This window comes from Castor canadensis, chromosome 5, assembly GCF_047511655.1.
Source record: "Castor canadensis chromosome 5, mCasCan1.hap1v2, whole genome shotgun sequence".
NCBI lineage: Eukaryota > Metazoa > Chordata > Mammalia > Rodentia > Castoridae > Castor > Castor canadensis.
The window spans coordinates 31602746-31621846 of record NC_133390.1 but is presented as its reverse complement, the minus strand read 5'-3'; positions in this window follow the sequence as shown (position 1 = coordinate 31621846).

Below are 19101 nucleotides of genomic sequence, written 5' to 3'. Positions count from 1 at the left end.
GTCTAGGAAATTTCTACTCCCCTTTCCAAGTTTGTAAATAAAACTTTCCAAAACCTTTGAGGCTAAATTAATTACTCTGTCTTTTGGAATTCAGCAAAACCTGCGCAGATTTCTCATAGGTTAGAACTGATCACACTGTTTGTATTGTTTGCTGAAATACCACACTCATCAGAATCTGAGCCCCCCACAAAGTGGGACGACAGTGTTATTCACCTCTGCCTTCTCCGCTACGCCTCCAATGTTTAAAATTCTGTGCAATTTCTGTTATTTAAAAAGGCCTCTTTCATATCACAGCTCCTCTTGATATGATCCTCTTGGTCATTGTATTAAGCCATGATAATGTTATCACTTTTTTCATGACTCAAACTTCAAAGCTACTGACTTTTATAAATGCAAAGATGGTACCAATCGGTTGAACCCATTTCTGTGCTAGGACATTTCAAAGCCATATACACATAATAATAGGTCTTAAGTTTTATTGCTTCTAAACTAATTCTCACAATGTTGGTTCATATATAATTTCTTGAAGTTTAGGTCATTACGTCAGGAAAATGTAATTAATTTTAGCTAACAGTAACTAATTTTAAATGTTTGACACTTATTATTCAATCCTAGCAATAGCCTTAGAAATTATTGGTAAGCCACATTGTCTTTAAGCACAGTGAACATGTCAGTTTTTTTTTAATAAAAATAAAAATTGAATATCTACAATATGATAGAGGATACAAAGAAGATTAGACAGAGTATCTGCCCTCATCAAGCTTAATTCTAGATGAGGAGAAAAGCAGGAACATTTCAGTAAAGTGGTGGTAGATTTGATAAGTTCTATAAAAACAGTAATAGTGAGATATGGTTCAGATAGAGTGATTAAGGACATCAAAGCTTGTGAAAGCCCAGGGAGATCAGATCCAGAATACTGGCAGAGAATCTTGCCTTTGATAGAAGAAAGAACCATTTATTGTAATAGTAGTAAAAAAGAGGAAGAAAACAGATTTATTGCTTTGATTATAGAAAAGTAAAAGATTTCATATTAATAGCTGGCATTTCTAATACAAAACCAAGGTCAATGAATATATAAATAAGGTAGAATTTGAAATCAGGGGGAAAACATTTCTCAGCCAAATGTCTATACATTTTCTCCCATTTAAAGTGTCTCATTCATAATCTGTTTATCAGAATCTCGGATCTAAATTATCATCCTCTTTAATTCTGAGCACATTTTTGGCAAACAATAAAGAAAATAAAATCACAATAGTTGCTAATAACATTCTTGTTACTCAGATTTAACAATCATTAAACTGGTTGGCTTTGTGCTATGGGGAGAGATGGGTAGTCTTTGATGAATGTTTATACCTATACAAATAACTCAATTGTGACTATCCAAAATTGAAAGCTTTTTCTAGGCTTTGTACATTCATACAAAGTACAGCCTTTGTTTGCTGTGAGTTAATAGCTTTAGCAAACATGTAGCCAAGATGGTTTGTGAATGGAAGGTGACCCTGGAAACTAAGTCACCTTGCTTGTCTTATTAGAAGAGAAATAAATGAGTATGTGTGGGCACTAAAGAACAACGGTTGTTATTTTGTGGACTGGAGATGTAGTGCTCTGGGAACATAATACTCCTTGATTGAAGCTTTGATAAGGAAACTACTTCTATTTTCTACTATCTCCAAAGATATTCTTATAACCTGTTTTTCTACATATGCCCAGACACTTGCATAACATTTCTACTTTCATATAGTAAAAGATTAACTTCATAATAGCTGATATAAAATGAAAAAAAAGTACTGCATATTCAAAGAGCACTTAAGAGAACTAAGCAATGCTCTATGAAAATACAGAGAAGTGAGTGACTTGTGACTTATTCTGCCTACATTGCCTTCTTTCATATGTTGTTAAATTTATTTTGAAATCAAATTTATTATACTAGTAGTGCTACCATGTTTTTGCATTTCCTGTAAAGACAAGAAACATTCTACAAAACTACATTTTGTGTGTGTGTTTCTTTATGGTTGTCGGTGGGCAGTTCATTCCTTTCTCTAAATGGGAATTTGTTTTGGCAGTATTAGGGATTGGGCCAAGGGCCTCACATTTGCTAGCAAATGCTCTACCACTTGAGCTACACCCCCTGTCCTTTTGCTTTTAGTTTGTTTTTCAGATAGCGTCTTGCCCTTTTGCCTAGCCACAGACATAATACTCCAGCTCTGCCTCCCTAATATGTGCCACCATGATTGGCCCCAAACTGGATTTTCTATAAGCATAAAATGTGTGAGTTCTTATTATATTGCTGATTTTTTTCATATCTGTTTTATTTATAAAATAATTATTTCAAAATTAAAAATTGTAATCAATTTAAATAAAATCTTGGGCCTAGGTTGCAGCTCAGTAATAGAGTAGAGCATTTGCCTAACAGGCATAGACCCTGAACTTGATCCTCAGACCAAACAGACAGAAAGGAAACAAAAACTATATATGATAAACAATAGTCTGTCTTATGATAAGAGTTATAATTTATATAATTATGTATACATTTTATGTGTACAAATGTATATACATGCATATATATATATATATATGCCTATTTTAGTCTGCAAAATGCCTTGCCAATGCCACTTTAAAGAAGGGAAAAGTCAATGATGATAAGACAATTGACCCTGTTCATCCTACTGAAAGGAATTTTAATGCAGATTGCCTAATTACCAGTGGTATGTTTGGTTAATGCTGCTTTCCTCCTTTCATAATTTTTATAATGTTTATATGTAAGGCATCTCATCTCAGAAGATCTCGTGACATAAACTGAATATTTCAGTATATTCTAGTTTATATGTACAATTAAAAATAAAAATGAAACTTGTCATTAGGAAATGAGAAGTATTTTATTGCCAGTCAATTTATGCTACTGCTTGTTTACTCCTCATTAACAGGACAGTAAATATAAGTGATGGTAGCACTATCTTACACTCAATCAGATTACAAAACAAGTCACTCCTTTGGAGCATGTTAAAGAGTCATAATGAAATTTTGGAGACATTGTCAGAATCTGTTTACTCCCACTTTTGCACATTTATTTCTTGTGATTGCTGCATTTTTATTCTTATACCTCACACAATTTATGTGCAAAACTTACTCAGTAATTCTTAATTTGCTTGCGACGAAGCAAGAAGCAAGACATCCTAAATTGTAAGTCAGAAGACTTGAGCCTGCCCTTCATTGTCCTAAAGAGTGAAAAAAAAAAGTAGTGTTATGTGTGTTACAACTGGCCTAGAATTTTTCCTCTTGGAGAGAAAATAGGAGTCAGAACACCAAGAAAATGCATAGTCCATCTTTGCTCATTCAGTCATTCAAAAAATATTTACTGAATTTCTATTCTATGCCAGAGTCTGTACAGGAGCTTGACCTATGCTAATGAACAAAAGAGACAAGAACTCTGTCCATATAAACTTCAGAGGGATATTCAATTAATAAACACATACGAAAAAAAAAAGATAGCATTTGATGTGTTCAGTGCAAAGGAAATAATGCAGAAACTTTAAAACAGAGGCCAACAGGAGAAGGGTCCTCATTATTGTTTATACTCTCTCTTCAACAAAATTAGAGATAAGGGCAAAACAGTATCTGCTTGGAAGCTAGGGGATGGGGGCAAGAGGGAGGGGTTGGGGGTGGGAGGGAGGGGGTAAAGGAGGGGGTGGGGGAAGGGGGAAGTAACCCAATCATTGTATGCACATATGAATAAAGGAAAAAAAAAAAAAACACATACGACTACAAATCATGACATGCAGAGATTAGGAGCTCTGTGAGGTGAACACAACACAACACAACACAGTTTCTGTTCATGTGTTAAGTCTAGGAACACAGTCTGGAACTTTACCAGGCACGTGCCACTCACTATTGGCTACTAACAACCCTTCAATTTCCTGGCTCCATTTGAGCTCTCTTATTTGTTGCATGTGAAGAAAACTGATATTCAGAAATGTTCAGAGCAGCTCAAGCAATACACAAACAAATGTGTGGAGAAATTTTTATGAATTTCAGTCAAAATTTCAGTATAAGGAAAGGGCGTAAGAGGGTGAATACAGTGGAAATATTATGTACACATGTACATAACATGGAAAAATAAGACCTGTTGAAACTATTCCAGAAATGGGGGGTGGGAATAAAGGAGAATGATAGAGGGGGTGACTTCGACTATGATGTATTATAAGAAATTTTATAAATGTCACAGTGTATCCCCAGTGAAACAATAATATAAAAAATGGAAAAAACATCAATAAGATAAAATTAATTTTAGGAGAAGCCAAAACTAATGGAGTTTCTCAAAACATGAGCCCAACTTATCTTTAGTAGTTTCAAGTTCCTAAATTATTTATTTATTATTTTTAAAATTTTAAGAAGTATTTTGTTAACTTTGTCATTTTCTTAATCGTTGTTTTTAATCTTTGTAATTATTTTTCCTTTATTTCCTTTGAGCTCTTTCTCTGAACAAGAGTTGGATGATTAATTTTGTGCATCCACTTGAGTGGGCCCCAGGGTTTCATCAAACATTATTTGGCCATATTATTTTGAACCTGTAAGATTAACATTTGAATGAACAGACTGAGTAAAGCAGATTGTCCTGGCTGATGTGGGAGGGCCTCATCCAATAAACTGAATCCCTGAATAAAACAGAAAGACTGAGCTCCTGTTTGACTGCTCAAGCTGGTACACTGATCTTCTCTATCTTTTTTGGACCCAGCTCTTTTTGCAAACTGAGTCTGCCAGCATTTGTACTGGAATCTACACTATCTCCTTTTCTGATTCTCAGGCCTTTGGACTTGAATTAGAACTATACATTAATAATCCTAAACTGCAAAATCTGGAAGTTAGCCTCCAAAATCACAGCAGCCAATTTCTTAAATGATAGATGGATCCATCAATGAATACATAGATAGGTTTGAAGACAGTAAGTTCCCTAATGATTATTTCTCTAATACAATAAGTGTTTTGATTCCACACTTGAAGTTTTCAAAATAATCATTTCTAAAAATAAAATGACACTCTTAAACCATTGATTTCTGTTGTTAAAATATGGCCTGTTCTGTCACAAACTAACAATTACTCTATATATTTCCATGTTAAATAATCCATAGTTTAATTTGCTTTAAAAACAAAATCAAAGAAATCATTAAAGTGGAACTGTGGTCAAATTCTAATCAATATAATGTATTCATTTAGCCAATGTTTTAGTGAGATCAGGCTGCTACAACAAAGTATCATAGACCATGTGACTTAAAAACAACATAAATTATTTTCACATAGATTTGGAGCCAAGGTCAGGGTGCTAGCATGTCAGGTTCTAGTGAAGGCCCTCTTCTGGGCTGCAGACTGCTGTGGTCTCATTGCATCTTCATCTGGGGAAAGAAGGTAAGAGAATTCTCTGGGGGTTCCTTTTATAAGGGAACTAATTCCATTCATGAGGGCCCCACCTAATTACATATCACCTAACTACCTCCTAAAGGCCCCAGCTCCTAACACAATCACATCAGGGTTAAAATGTCAATATAAGATTATTAGAACACAAATATTCAGTCCATTTCAGCAAGCATACATTCAGTATCTTATTTAGCTATATGTTATATGCACAAAATTAATATTAGAGTGCTGTAAAAAGATATAAACATATACAAATCACTGTGTACCCAAACTAGACTCAAAGGATCAGGATAGTTAATAGAAATAAGTAGAGAGAATAGAGTCATGAGAGAATGGGAGAGTGTAACTATGAGGTGAGAAAAGTCTGACTGTTCAGTAAGGCAAACAAAAAGTGAAGAGCCTTTGGATCCATATGGTCAGACAACAGTGCAAAACTCCTTTCAACATGGAAATACTTTTTACAAAATTCATAACATATTGGAAGAAAACCAACATATGGAATAATACACATGTTTGGATCACAGTAGACAACAACAAAAAATGGTCTTTGGAACTAATTACTTGTTTTGAGAAATAACAAATATTTGAATCATATGCTTTTATACACAATGCAACTTAAATATCAAATACTTTTTAAATATTAACACACGTAATATAGGCAGCTGCTACCAAAGAGGAACTTTAATATGACAATTAATAGGAAATTGCTACCTCTGCCATCTGTAATAGATTGGGCATATATATTCATCCATGAAATGATCTCCAATGCAGTTTTCTAAGCCATGTCCCAAAGCCAACTGCAGCATAATAATAGTTTTCCAACATATAGAATTTCCTAGGCAATAAAATAAAAGAATATTTCTAATATTAATCTTTTACACAGAATATATATTAAGACCTCACAAAATAAAGTGTACCACTAGGGAACCAGAGAAATGCAACTCTAGGCAATGGAAGACTTTTATCAGGTGAGTAAAATAGGGTAAATCACTTCACATCCTGATTCTCCATTGCCCTTAATGTTTGGCAATTTAAAAGAAAGACCTTGAACATGGCAGTTTTGGTGGAATGGTGAAGCCAATTGCAGTTGATAGAAGAGAGGAGATAATAACAATATAGAGCTGTGTTTTTCAAAATATTCTGCTAAATTCTCATGGTAGCCTTAACATCAGTGTTTTCTAAAAATTGCCAGGTGATTAATAGGTAGCCCAATTTTTTAAATAAGGGAGAAAACACAATCTAGAGAGTAGTATGTGGAGTTTAGAAAGGTTTGTCAATATTATTTGTATCGTTTAAGATAAGAATGCTTAAATGTATGTCCATCAATAATAGGGTAAAAACAGTAAGTGGGTATATAAGGAGTGATGGGCAATAAAAGAAAAAGAGATGGCACTTGATAAGGTAAAGTATGATACTTGTGGAGGTGGCAGGGCCAAGCAGTGGGACTGGGTCACAGTGTAGAGGTAGTGTGAATAATAGAGCTCAAACTCTAAAGTTTACAAGTGATTAACTTTTCTTCTGATTATTAAAATGAGTATTTTTAAATTATCTTTATAATATGTTTTTTATTCTTGAAAAATGCTCCTGTGAACAATAATGAGATCCCCTGAAATAGGGATTCTGCATGTGCTTGAACTGTACCTGCAAAAATAAGCTGTGTGTGAGTCCTTGTCAATGAAGACTTGCTACCTGCACATGGCTTGCTCTCCATCTGGTCCTTAATCACTAACAAGGACTCACACAGCTCATTTTTGCAGGTACAGTTCAAACACATGCAGAATCCTTATTGCAGGGATTCTGGTCCTTAATCTGTAAGGTAAGAAGGAGGTAAGAAGGGACATTTTGGTTGATAAATACAAATCTCAATTATGGAAAGTTGATAAATAATCAGTTGTATAAGTTTTACATTCCAAATGAAGAATCTCACAAACCTGTAAATGGTGATAAAAATAATATATGTATTAAGTAGTTTATATAGTAAGGGTGAATAATATTTTAACTGTAAAGAGAAAATGCTATTTCAGTGAAAACTTTTAAATATTTACATTTTAAATGCAAAAAATGCTAAGTGTATTTTTAATGTCATGCTGTTATGATCTAGCTTCATGACTGTGCCAGTTTCCCACTGTGAGAAGAATTTTGTAATGGAATTTTTTTTGAAAACATTGAAATAAATCTGTGCTCTTATTGAGGAATCAGAGACTTGATGACATTCTTCTACCAAGAAAAGCTGTAGGAAGAGAAATTGCAAAATGACACAATCAAAGGCCTTTTAAAAATACTTCAGAATTTTAGATATGATCTAGAGCATCCATGAAGAAGAGTGAGGAGGAAGAGAATTACTGAGCTCTCAATTATTTACCAGGAATAACACAGAAAATGTTTCAAGAGAAAGTACTTGAAATAAGAAAGAAAAGAAAACAGGAATTAAAAAGAAATTGAGGACTGGAGGTTTGGCTCAAGTGGTAGAGTGCCTGCTTTGCAAGTGTGAAGCTCTGAGTTCAAACTCCAGTCCCACCAAAAAAAAAAAAAATTAACTACAGTTTAGGAGACACAGCTGCTCTGCCTTTCCGTGTTTCATGGCCGAGGGTTGTGCCTATCCTGGCCTACTGGGTTGAGTCATGAAGCTGAGCTCAGGATTAAAGGATCAGGCTATCAGCTCCACTCTGTGAAGAAACACGGCACATAAGACAGAATGAGAGGATCCAAAATGGCAACTGAGACACAGATGCAGACTGAGCAAGTTCAGGGAATCAGGGACCTTGCTGAGTTGCTGGAGACACACTTGGCTGAGGTAAAGCACCAGGGAGAGCTGAAACTTTGGCACCCTGAACCCCAGGCCCGTGGAAGTCTTCTCCATGTCACGATACACTGAAATGGAGGGCCGCTGCCTACCCGCTCCCCCACCAGGCCTCCACCCTGCAGGACTGTGGGGCTGCCGCCCACCAGCCCACCACACTGCAGTCCACCTGCTGGCCACTGCCCCTCTGTCCCACTGCTCACCAGGCCTCTAGGTTTCTAGATTCTTACAACCATCCAAAATTGAACCAAGAGGATATTAATCACATGAATAGATCTATAACACAAAATAAAATTGAAGCAGCATTAAAGAGTCTTCCCCCCAAAAAAGTTGAGGACCTGATGGGTTCTCTGCTGAATTCTATCAGATGTTTAAAGAAGAACTAATACCAACCCTCCTTAAACTGTTCCGTGAAATAGAAAGGGAAGGAACACTACCTAACTCATTCTATGAAGCCAATTATTACTCTCATCCCAAAACCAGACAAAGACACCTCTGAAAAGGAGAACTACAGGCCAATTTCCTTCATGAACATTGATGCGAAAATCCTCAATGAAATAATGGCAAACTGAATCCAACAACACATCAGAAAGATTATCCATCACGACCAAGTCGGGTTCATCCCAGGGATGCAGGGGTAGTTCAACACACGAAAATCTATAAAAGTAATATAGCACATTAATAGAAGCAAAGACAAAAACCACCTGACCATCTCAATAGATGCAGAAAAAGCCTTCAGCAAGATCCAACACCACTTCATGATAAGAGCTCTAAGAAAACTAGGAATAGAAGGAAAGTACCTCAATATTGTAAAGGCTATGTATGACAAACCTACAGCCAACATCATACTTGATGGTGAAAAACTGAAACCATTTCCCCTAAAATCAGGAACGAGACAAGGGTGCCCACTATTGCCACTCATATTCAACATAGTACTGGAATTCCTAGCTGGGAATAAATGAATTAAAAAAAAAAAGAATTTGAAGTGCTGGAAACCAGCACTTTAATGTTAAAGATGTCTGATTCTTCACTATTTTCTTACAAGTTTGCTATTTTTATTATATTGTCATTTATTCTCTTTTTTTCCTGTTTTAAGATTTTTTTTAAACATTTTTCTCTTTATTCATTTATTCATATGTGCATACATTATTTGGGCCATTTCTCCTCCTGCCCTCCAACCCCTCCTTCTCTCCCCAACTCCCCTCACTTCTGTTCTGCCCTTTTCTCCAATTTTGTTGAAGAGAAGACATAAGCAATAATAAGAAAGACATAGCATTTGTGCAGTTGAGATAAGGATAGCTATACAGAGAGATTCCTAGCATTGCTTCCATGCACAAGTGTACTGCAATCCGAATTGATTCATCTCTTCTTGACCTCTTCACTACTTCCTGGTCACTTTCCTATATTGATCTCTGTCTGCAGTGAGGACATCAAACATTTTCAAGTTTTGGGTTTCCTATTTATCTCCATTCCTCCCATGTGTCCTTTCCCCTTCACATGTGACTCAAGTCCAAAAACACTACTGCATTTGCCCTAGATCTGAAGTCCACATATGAGGGTAAACATATGATTTTTGGTTTTCTGAGCCTGGTTAACTTCACTCAAGATGATGTTCTCCAGTTCCATCCATTTACTTGCGAATGACAAGATTTCATTCTTCTTCATGGCTAAGTAAAATTCCATTGTATATTAATACCACATTTTTTTAATCCATTCATCAGCAGTGGGGCATCTTGGCTGTTTCCATAACTTGGCTATTGTGAATAGAGCTGCAGGTGCCCTTGAAGTAACCTGAGTCAAATTCCTTTTGGTATATTCCTAGGAGTGGGATTGCTGGATTATATGGCAGATCTATGTTTAGTTTTTTTAAGAAGCCTCCATATTGCTTTCCAGAGTGGTTGCATGAGCTTGCATTCCCACCAGCAGTGAATGAGGGGCTCCTTTTTCCCTACATCCTCACCAACACCTATTGTTGGTGGTGTTTTTTATGATGGCTATTCTAACAGGGGTGAGGTGAAATCTTAGTGTGGTTTTGATTTGCATTTCCTTTATGGTTAGAGATGGTGAGCATTTTTTCATGTTTTTTTTTTTTTTTGGCCATTTGAATTTGTTCTTTTGAAAAAGTTCTGTTTAGTTCAGTTGCCCATTTCTTTATTGGTTCATTGATTTGGGAGGAGTTCAGTTTTTTGAGCTCCCTGTATATTCTGGTTATCAGTCCTTTGTCTGATGTGTAGCTGGCAAATATTTTCTCCCACTCTGTGGGTGGTCTCTTCAGTTTAGATACCATTTCTTTTATTGTGCAGAAGCTTTTTAATTTCATGTAGTCTCATGTGTCCATCCATTCTCTTAGTTGCTGAGCTGCTGGGGTTATTGAGGAAGTCCTTGCCTATACTTATTGCTTTCAAAGTATTCCCTGCTCTTTCCTGTACTAGCTTCAGACTTTTGGGTCTGAACTTAAGGTCCTTGATTTATTTTGAGTTGATACTAGTACAAGCTTATAAACATGGATGTAATTTCAATTTTCTGCAGGCAGATAACCACTTTTCTGAGCAACTTTTGTTGAAGAGGCTGTCTTTTCTCCATCATATGTTTTTGGCACCTTTGTCAAAAAACAAAAACAAAGAAATCAACAGGGAGAGATGAACAAATAAGAAACAAAACAAGCAAACAAACAAACAAAAGTCCAGGTTCAGGAACAACAGAATTTCAGTTTTAGTTTAAGTTCTAGTGTTACTCCTCCAGCATCCAGTCCTGGTGTTGGTATTTAAGCAGAAGCTCTGTGGTAGTCTTGCCAGGTGGTTGGCTTGCGGGTAGTGTTTTTTTCTTCTTTCACTGGCAGCTCCTTGGTCAGCTCCTCCCTCATCAATATGTGGCATTTTAAGTTTTTATGCTGTCCTCAGGTTCAGGAGATCATCTCTGTAGTCCACCAGCTGTCCTGCTTTGGAGGTGGCTTTTCACTGTACTTGTTTACTGGGGACTTGTTTCTTTGCCTCTCCCTCTTTCTCTGGGACAAGGTCAGTGATCCATCAGCTGGCCCCTTGCTGTCAGCGGGTTGTGTTGGCTCGCTGTTTGTTTTTCAATTTTGCAGACCCGTTTAACTTTGGGTGTTGCTCACTGGCTCAGGAGATGAGCTTTTTGGTTGGCTACGTGCCCTACTTCAAGCAGTGGCTTATCACCAGCCCACTATTGGCCTTCCTGCCTTCCCAGCAGTTTGTTTACTGATAGTTCATGGGGAGATCAGCTCCATACTCCTACCCCTTCTCCACTGAGATTTCAGTGTTCCCTCCCCTGTGTGCTACTTTTCAGTTCATTGTTTATGTTCAGTTTGTTTTTTTTTTTGTGAGGGGGGTCAGTTTGCACAGAGGGCTATGCTGGTTTATCCCAGGGGTGGCTGGGGGAATACTGTGTGACACTTGGCACTTACCTCTTTGTTCTGCCAAATGTCTACCAAGCAGGTTTGAAGCTGGTGGCAGGTGGCAGCAGCAGCCCACCTGTTTTCTAAGTGTAACGTGGTGTGGAGAAGCTTTCTACAGGCTAGGGGTTCAGGCTGTCGAAGTTTCGATTCTCCTTGGTGCTTTATTTCCACCAAAGGTGACTCCAGCGTCTCATCAAGGTTTTTGATTCACAGAGCTCATGCTGTCTGCTTTTGCACTCTAGTTGCCATCTTGAATTCTCCTCATTTATTCTCTTTTGTGCCTGCTGAACATCTGTTTATTAAGTTCTTTTAAGCCCTTTAAAGGAGAAATAATTATTTCCAATGTTATTAAAAAACTACTCTGTCAAATGTTTTAAATATATTTTATTTTAAATGTGGGAAGGTGACTTGTAAATACTTTGTTCAGGCTACTCCAAAATGTGGCACCTTGGCATTTGAGAAGACAGCAGAAGCAGGACAGTCTGTCTGATGTGCCCCCACCCTTCTTTACTGAAGCATTCATTAAAAAATTCTCTGACTTCCCTCTGATATAGGTCAAAACCCCTCATATGAGAGGTGCTACTCTCTACAGAGAGGAAAGAAATGTCCTTACCTCTGAAGATGAGGGAGCACTGGAGAGTGTGAGCAAATAGGCCTTGTTAAACCTAGTTTTTCAATAGTGGAGCATACCCCCATTTTCCTATCACATTCCACAGCTCTACTTCTTCATCAAACTGATTTTGGAAGATTTCCATGTCACATAAAACTTATGTTAAAGAAATTTGTATGTTTTTCTCTTACTGATTTCTCATTTGTTATGCATAGTTCACTATGAAACTTGAGATAGGTGAGGAAAAGAAAACACTTTTTCTTACCTTAATGTTAAAAAGATCAACTAAAATCTTAACAAGGTCACTCTGTAGCATTGGTGGTATTGCTAAAAGTTATTTTTAATTTTGTTCCAATAAGATTGACCTAATAGATTTTTAATGTTTTATTTTGGGATTTGCTTCCTGCAGCAAAAGCCCAACTGCACTAATTACATATTTTATTTCTCTTCTCTTCTTATGTGCTGAAATATACCTAAAAAAAAAATTAGGCTGGCAAAAATCTGGGAATATCAGATGTTAATTTTGGAAGAAAAGAGCCCAATTAGTTAACTTTTACTTTCTGGCTAATATACTTTTCCCCTGATATGAGAAAAAGATCGTCACATAATATTCTTGCTGCTTTAAATTAAGTTAAAAAGTGAAAACACACCTCTTTAAGAAAGAAAATGTATAATTGGTAAGTTACAGCTGTCATATATACTAGTTAAATAATGCTAAAAATAATGACACACAATGTTGAAATAAACTGACTAGATAAAGTCAGGTGCCTAGAACCAACTCAGCAAATGAAGAGTGACACAGAATTTGATAATTATAAAGAAGAAATTAGAAAGAAGTAAATCTCTATAATATCTTGTCACGGCTGAGTTATTGAAGTGTGTGTGTGTGTGTGTGTGTGTGTGTGTGTGTGTGTGTGCATGCTTTAATTTCATGGTAATGTACTATAAAAAGATGGATCACTAAGATATATAATTCACTTATACAGAATTCACAGTTTAATATATTTTAAATATATAAAATAGCCAAAAAACACATTATACTATTTTTAATATAACTAATTCTAAATAAAGATGGGGAAAACAAGAGCAAACAAAATTAAACAAAGTATTTTCCCCTTGGAGACTGGAGCAATTGTGATATCCATGTGATAACCAGCAAAAGATTAGAACAATTACTCTCTGTCACTGGAAGGTCTACATATACCTGTGGTTAGAAGAGGTCAGGTTCCCAGAGGGAAGTCATTTGTCCACATCCACATACACTGGTCTTCCAGCAAGTGATGGAGGTTCTTTGAAATTAAGTACAATTTCTATGAATTGGCACAACCTGAAATCAATACCTGAACATGAGCAATCAACAGTTCAAAGGCCTGGAGCTAGATTGAAACTATTCAGAAACCAAACCACTCAAGTGAAGAAGAGGAAAAAAAATAAACTTTCTGTGAATCGTAAATGTGCAGCTGAGAGCATCAGAGTCTAAGGATTCTCCTTTGATAAGAGAAATAACCCTGCCATAGTAAAGGATTTGGGGTAAATAGCTTGGGCAGGGCATTCATTCTTTCCACAGCATGCTTGTGCCAACTCATGTGCCCAAGTGGCCAGATGTGACTGGAAGTGCTTCCATGTGTCTAAATGGTAGCACTTGCAGGCACAAGGCAGTGATTGGACTAATGGCTCGTGGCATGATGTCATCTAATCCAATTGAATGGGTGTTCTTGAACTGCTGTGAAACAAGCAGGTGAAAGTAAGACCTGGTTTATTACTTTACTTGTTGGGGTGTCTTTCTGTGAATTCAAAATAGGAATTATCTGTTCTTGTCAACTGCCATTTAAAAAATATGCATTTAGCTTACATTTAAGCCAAACTAAGATGATGTATATATATAATCATTACATTTTTATTTTTCCAGCTCTAAGAACTAGTTTATGATGTACTAGATAATTTTTAATAATAATTTTAAATTCTTTAACATTATAGAAATATTGCTGACTCTAGGTACTAAATTATTTTTCATAACTTGAAATCATTTTATAGGAAACACATCAACTGTTGCACTGCTACTCTTAGAAATATTTAACCAAATCCTAATTTTCTTATTAATTTCCTAAAAAAAAGGAGTATTTGGAAAAACACTGAAATTTTCAAGTTAGCTAGTGACAGCAGATTTTTTCACATGAAATATTTTATATAATATAATTAGGTATTCACACAAAAATAGTCAGACCACTTCATCTCTTTTTTCTCCTTTAGTGTAGATATGTAATGTTTCAGATATATATTGCTACTGGTTGAAACAATAACTCCCATAACAAATATTGTGCCTATATGCGCTTTTGAAAATATGACATAAATTGTTTCACTGCTTGATTCTCCCAAGAATTTCACTGATTGAATAATGATGAATACTGGAATTCCTGTTTTTTCATTTGTAAGCATATTGTCTGTGGGAGACCAAGTTTTTGTGACAGATTGTTAATTTGTTTTTTCAGCTTGGTGCTCAGTGATACATTCTAAGTGTCAAAGTACTTTTATATTCAGAGTACCTCATTATTAAGATGATGGGTTTTAACTAATTTCATCCACTTATTCTATTTTTCGTGAATCTTCCTCTTTGGGCTTCTTCACAATTATAAACAATTCTAGTTATTACAATGCCTCTTCTACATTTTACTATCACCAGGAAATCACCTATATTCTATGAAAACAGCTGGACGACACTTTTGACATAGCTACTGAACACTCCTTATCTTTACTTGTTTTTAGTGGGATGTTTTTCCTTTCCTGGAAATGATTAGGACTTGATTGTGCACAGCATCCTCACTGCCAAGTGTATCCTTAGCATTTTGTGTAATTACAAATGCATAAATGTATACAAAATTATTGCTTTATAAGCATCACACCAGCATGAGTAGAGCTCATACCTTATACTTTCAGTATCTGATTAAAATACATAAATGCTGCTCCAATTGGCTATGGAAAGTTTCAAAGATTCTTTATAAGGTCATAATGTAGTGGTTGCTTTCTAGAAAATCTTTTGCTCAACCAGTGTATGAAGAAAATGCCATTATAAAAACTTCATTAATATGTAAATTGCAACATTTTGATTAGCATTTGCAGACCCCTTTTGTTAAGAAAAAAAAAGACGGAAGGAGCTAAACAGATTGCAATAATTTACATAATAAAAACTCAGTAGAGGCAATACCACCAAGCAAAGAACCTAAATAAAGCTAGAATGTCTTTTTTAAACAGCTTAATAAAGTATTAGAATCACAAAGTACAAAAGACAGAAAATATTTTTCTTTAAACTGACATACTCTACTACAGGGGAAATAAGAGGTACTGTAGATTATAGGAAGGTGATAAGATTAGGCAAGTAACTAATAATGTCAACATATTCATATTTTTCAATGTTAGAAGCACATATTTCCATAATTGGTAAGTGAAATTAAAAATAAAACATAGACATCTACTAATGACCTTGCTTTTGATAGAAGATAGCTTAAGAGGAATCTTAAATTTGTTGTGAGGATAACTCATGCTCATTTAAGTGATCAAAAGTTATACTTCAATTTGTTGTGAAAAATTTAAAAACATTAGAAAGCTAGAAGAAAAGAAAACACTAGAAAACTTAAGAGATTTTATTTGATTATTTCATTTCAGTATGTATTTTCGGTAATCTGTAACTCAAGGGACATTTTCATATTAGGTCACCTAAACAGAAAGTAGGAAAACTGAAACAATTTTCTCACTATTTTAAGTAGATGTTTTTCTTGGAAATATAAATACAGCAAAAATGGCACTGGTGCTTGCATTTTTCAAATCATTGCCTTTTTCCCAGTTCAGTTCTTATTTGTTAAATACATCAAAACATTCATTTGATCTTAGGTGTGGTATTACATTAAACAAAAACTCAAGATCATGACACATATGGAAATATGCTGCTATATGGAAGTGAAACATAAAAATCCAATTAAAATTTTTGAAAGGATTTTATTCCTCAAAAAACATCAGTGTAATAAACTTTGGATACAACAGAAAACACTGAGATGGGCCTGAGGATTTATTAATGAGAATGTCCTCTAAATGAATCTAGCAAGGCAAAAATCATACTTGGCAACAGTAATTTGTTTGTTGCTCAAAGGAGTCCTGGAATTGCTTTAACAGCTGATTGCCACCTAGAAGGGAGGTAATTTTGGTCTCAATGCTTTATCTTTTGTAATGTTCTTGTCTTTAGTGTCACAGCAATTAGGTTAGTACCAGAGAAACCTATTAATCATTTCAGTTACTGCTAAATTGCCTAAGTGTGTCGATTTGGAATCTTGGGGAGAAAATGGAAGATTAATGAGCTGCCCTCAGTTCAATGTGATAATCCCAAACTAAATGTCTGGTGCCTTACTTGTTTTATAGAGTTGACAATGTAAATTTTACAGTCTCTAACCTCTATCTTAATATTAACCAGGAAATGGGGTTGGCGATTAGTTCAAAAGCAAAAAATAAAGATAAAAGGAGCACTCAGACAATGCTGGGGCTCAGAACAAGATACTTTAAACCATGGCTTTTTGGTCCACTAAGTACTTTAAACTAAAGTACACTGGACAGCATCAAAAGGGTGTTCTGACCTTTCTTTGCCCTGTCTTCTCTCAACCCTTTCTCAGCCACCACAATCCCAGCAAGTCATAGAATCTAGAATTTCTCTCCCCACTAAAGGAAGCCATAAAACCTAGAATGGTCACCCTTCTCCTTCTCCTTTTCCCTTGACTCTCACTCTAGAGGGGTCCCACAGGTGTCCCGGGAGAATAACTGCTACACAGAGAGACCAAGCAGAAACTGGAGAGGCCTGGATGAGTTTGCTCCTTCAGCCTTTCATCATTAGATCACTCCCTCTTTCCATTCACATTTCTACATTCTTGTTTATTTTCATCAAGTCAAAACATAAAATGTTTTCCTTGGGTCTTTGAGTCTTTATTACTAAAAGCTCTCATTGTTATGTACAATTTCAATTCAAAAAATTCATTGTGCTTCTTTCTTATCTTTTTTCTAAGAGTGTCAGCTACGACCATCATGATGGGTGAGAAAAGATACCACATCTTTCTGTCCCTATACCAAGCAATACCAAATAAATGTGTGTGTGTATGTTGTATGTCTGTATGTATTTGTAGTAACTTAACATTGTCGGAGACAAGGCTCCCTTTGTGAGCCATTCTGTCTTGACCTTGCCCTGGAACATTTTGCAGTTGTTTGTCCCAACTTCTCCATCTCCAGCACAAGATGGCGCCGTCCCTGCTTCTCTTCCGGGAGTTTACCTTGCCGCCAGCGCGAACGGGCACCCTATAGCAGAACCAGCCAACCAGCCTGCACCTCCTCATACCCCTCACTCCCTCAGCACATAAATACCCTTGTGTGAACAATAAAATTTTGCAGCTTGATCAGAACTCTTGTCTTGCTGTCTCCTTCGTGTCTCTTGTCCCTTCATTCTTCCCCTTCTAGGTTCGCTACCCACGCTGATGTGTCCTGCAGGACGGGACATAACATCATCACAAAAGCTGCAAAAATTATTTGATGAGCATTCCAAGAAATGTGCTGTTTGAGACTCAGCTATCTGCATGTGATACTTAAGGGTCATCTGGAATCTGAGTCATTGTTAGCCATAGTCAAGTGTAACCTAGAGAGTCTAAGATCAATGTTGTTCGTTTAACTCACAAGAAGGTTTTTACAATTCATTCACACCCTGGGTCTACTAGTGTTGATGACTATATTTAACTTTATCATATTTTTAAAGTGCCAAAGCTTTTGAATCACTTAGGCAACTATTCAAAACAGAAGGAAAAATAAATAGAAAACCTTTAATAGAAGACACTAGTTAAAAATAATTGCTAAAATTATTCTGAGTGTATCTCTCCTCAAAATGCATAGAAAACATTAACAGCATATAATTTTGGAGGGGTTTTCTGATATAACTTTGAAGAGTTTGCCCTCAGTTAGCTTCCATAAAAGAACGTCTATTATAATATAACCAAAGCAAATATTACTGTTAAGAATAACAACATATTCTTTTTATTCCCTTGAAGGTAGGGTATTGTATTTTACTGGAAAAACAGTTCAAATGGAATAGTGTATTTATAGGGAAACAATATAGATTAAAAGAAAAAGAAGGGAATAAAGAAGACCTGGAGAAACTTTTGTGGCTTACAAAAACTCTCAGACTGCTTACTGTTGCCAGCATTTTTGACATCTTAGCCATAATAGAACTTTGAAGAACCTTTATTTTAAAAGGGAATTATTCATACAACTCATAGCATGGTCAAAAAATACGTAAATAAATAAATAAAAGCCCTACCACCTCTAATATTGTAACATCCTAACATCTCATACATAAATCAAATGCTAGTATGCAACCAAGATGAAAGTGTTAATATCAATCTTTTACTTTAAAAATCTGTAGGGTTATATCACATTGGATATTTCCTTTACACATTTTTGTGTACTCCAATGGGCAAGGTCAATTAAATTATTTGTAATAGCTAACTTCAAAGCAAAACAAAAAAATATAAAATAAATCTGGATCTATAGTTCCTGACATTTATACTTTTGACAAAATTGGCTGGATATGTTCCTGTTCTAAACTTTACCTTCCATGTATAAGCATGACTCATAACATTTATGATGATTAAATACAGAATGAGTATCTAAGGAACAGTACTAGTATTGTGCTCTGCATTTTTGTTCAAAAATTATGTATTCTTCTGGGAGTATAGGTTTTTGATATAATTGAAGAATGAAGGGACCAAGTTATGAATTTATATAAATCTTTTGTGAGATTTAAGTTATAAATTATTACATGCTTCAAATAATAGCTAGCATTTTCTA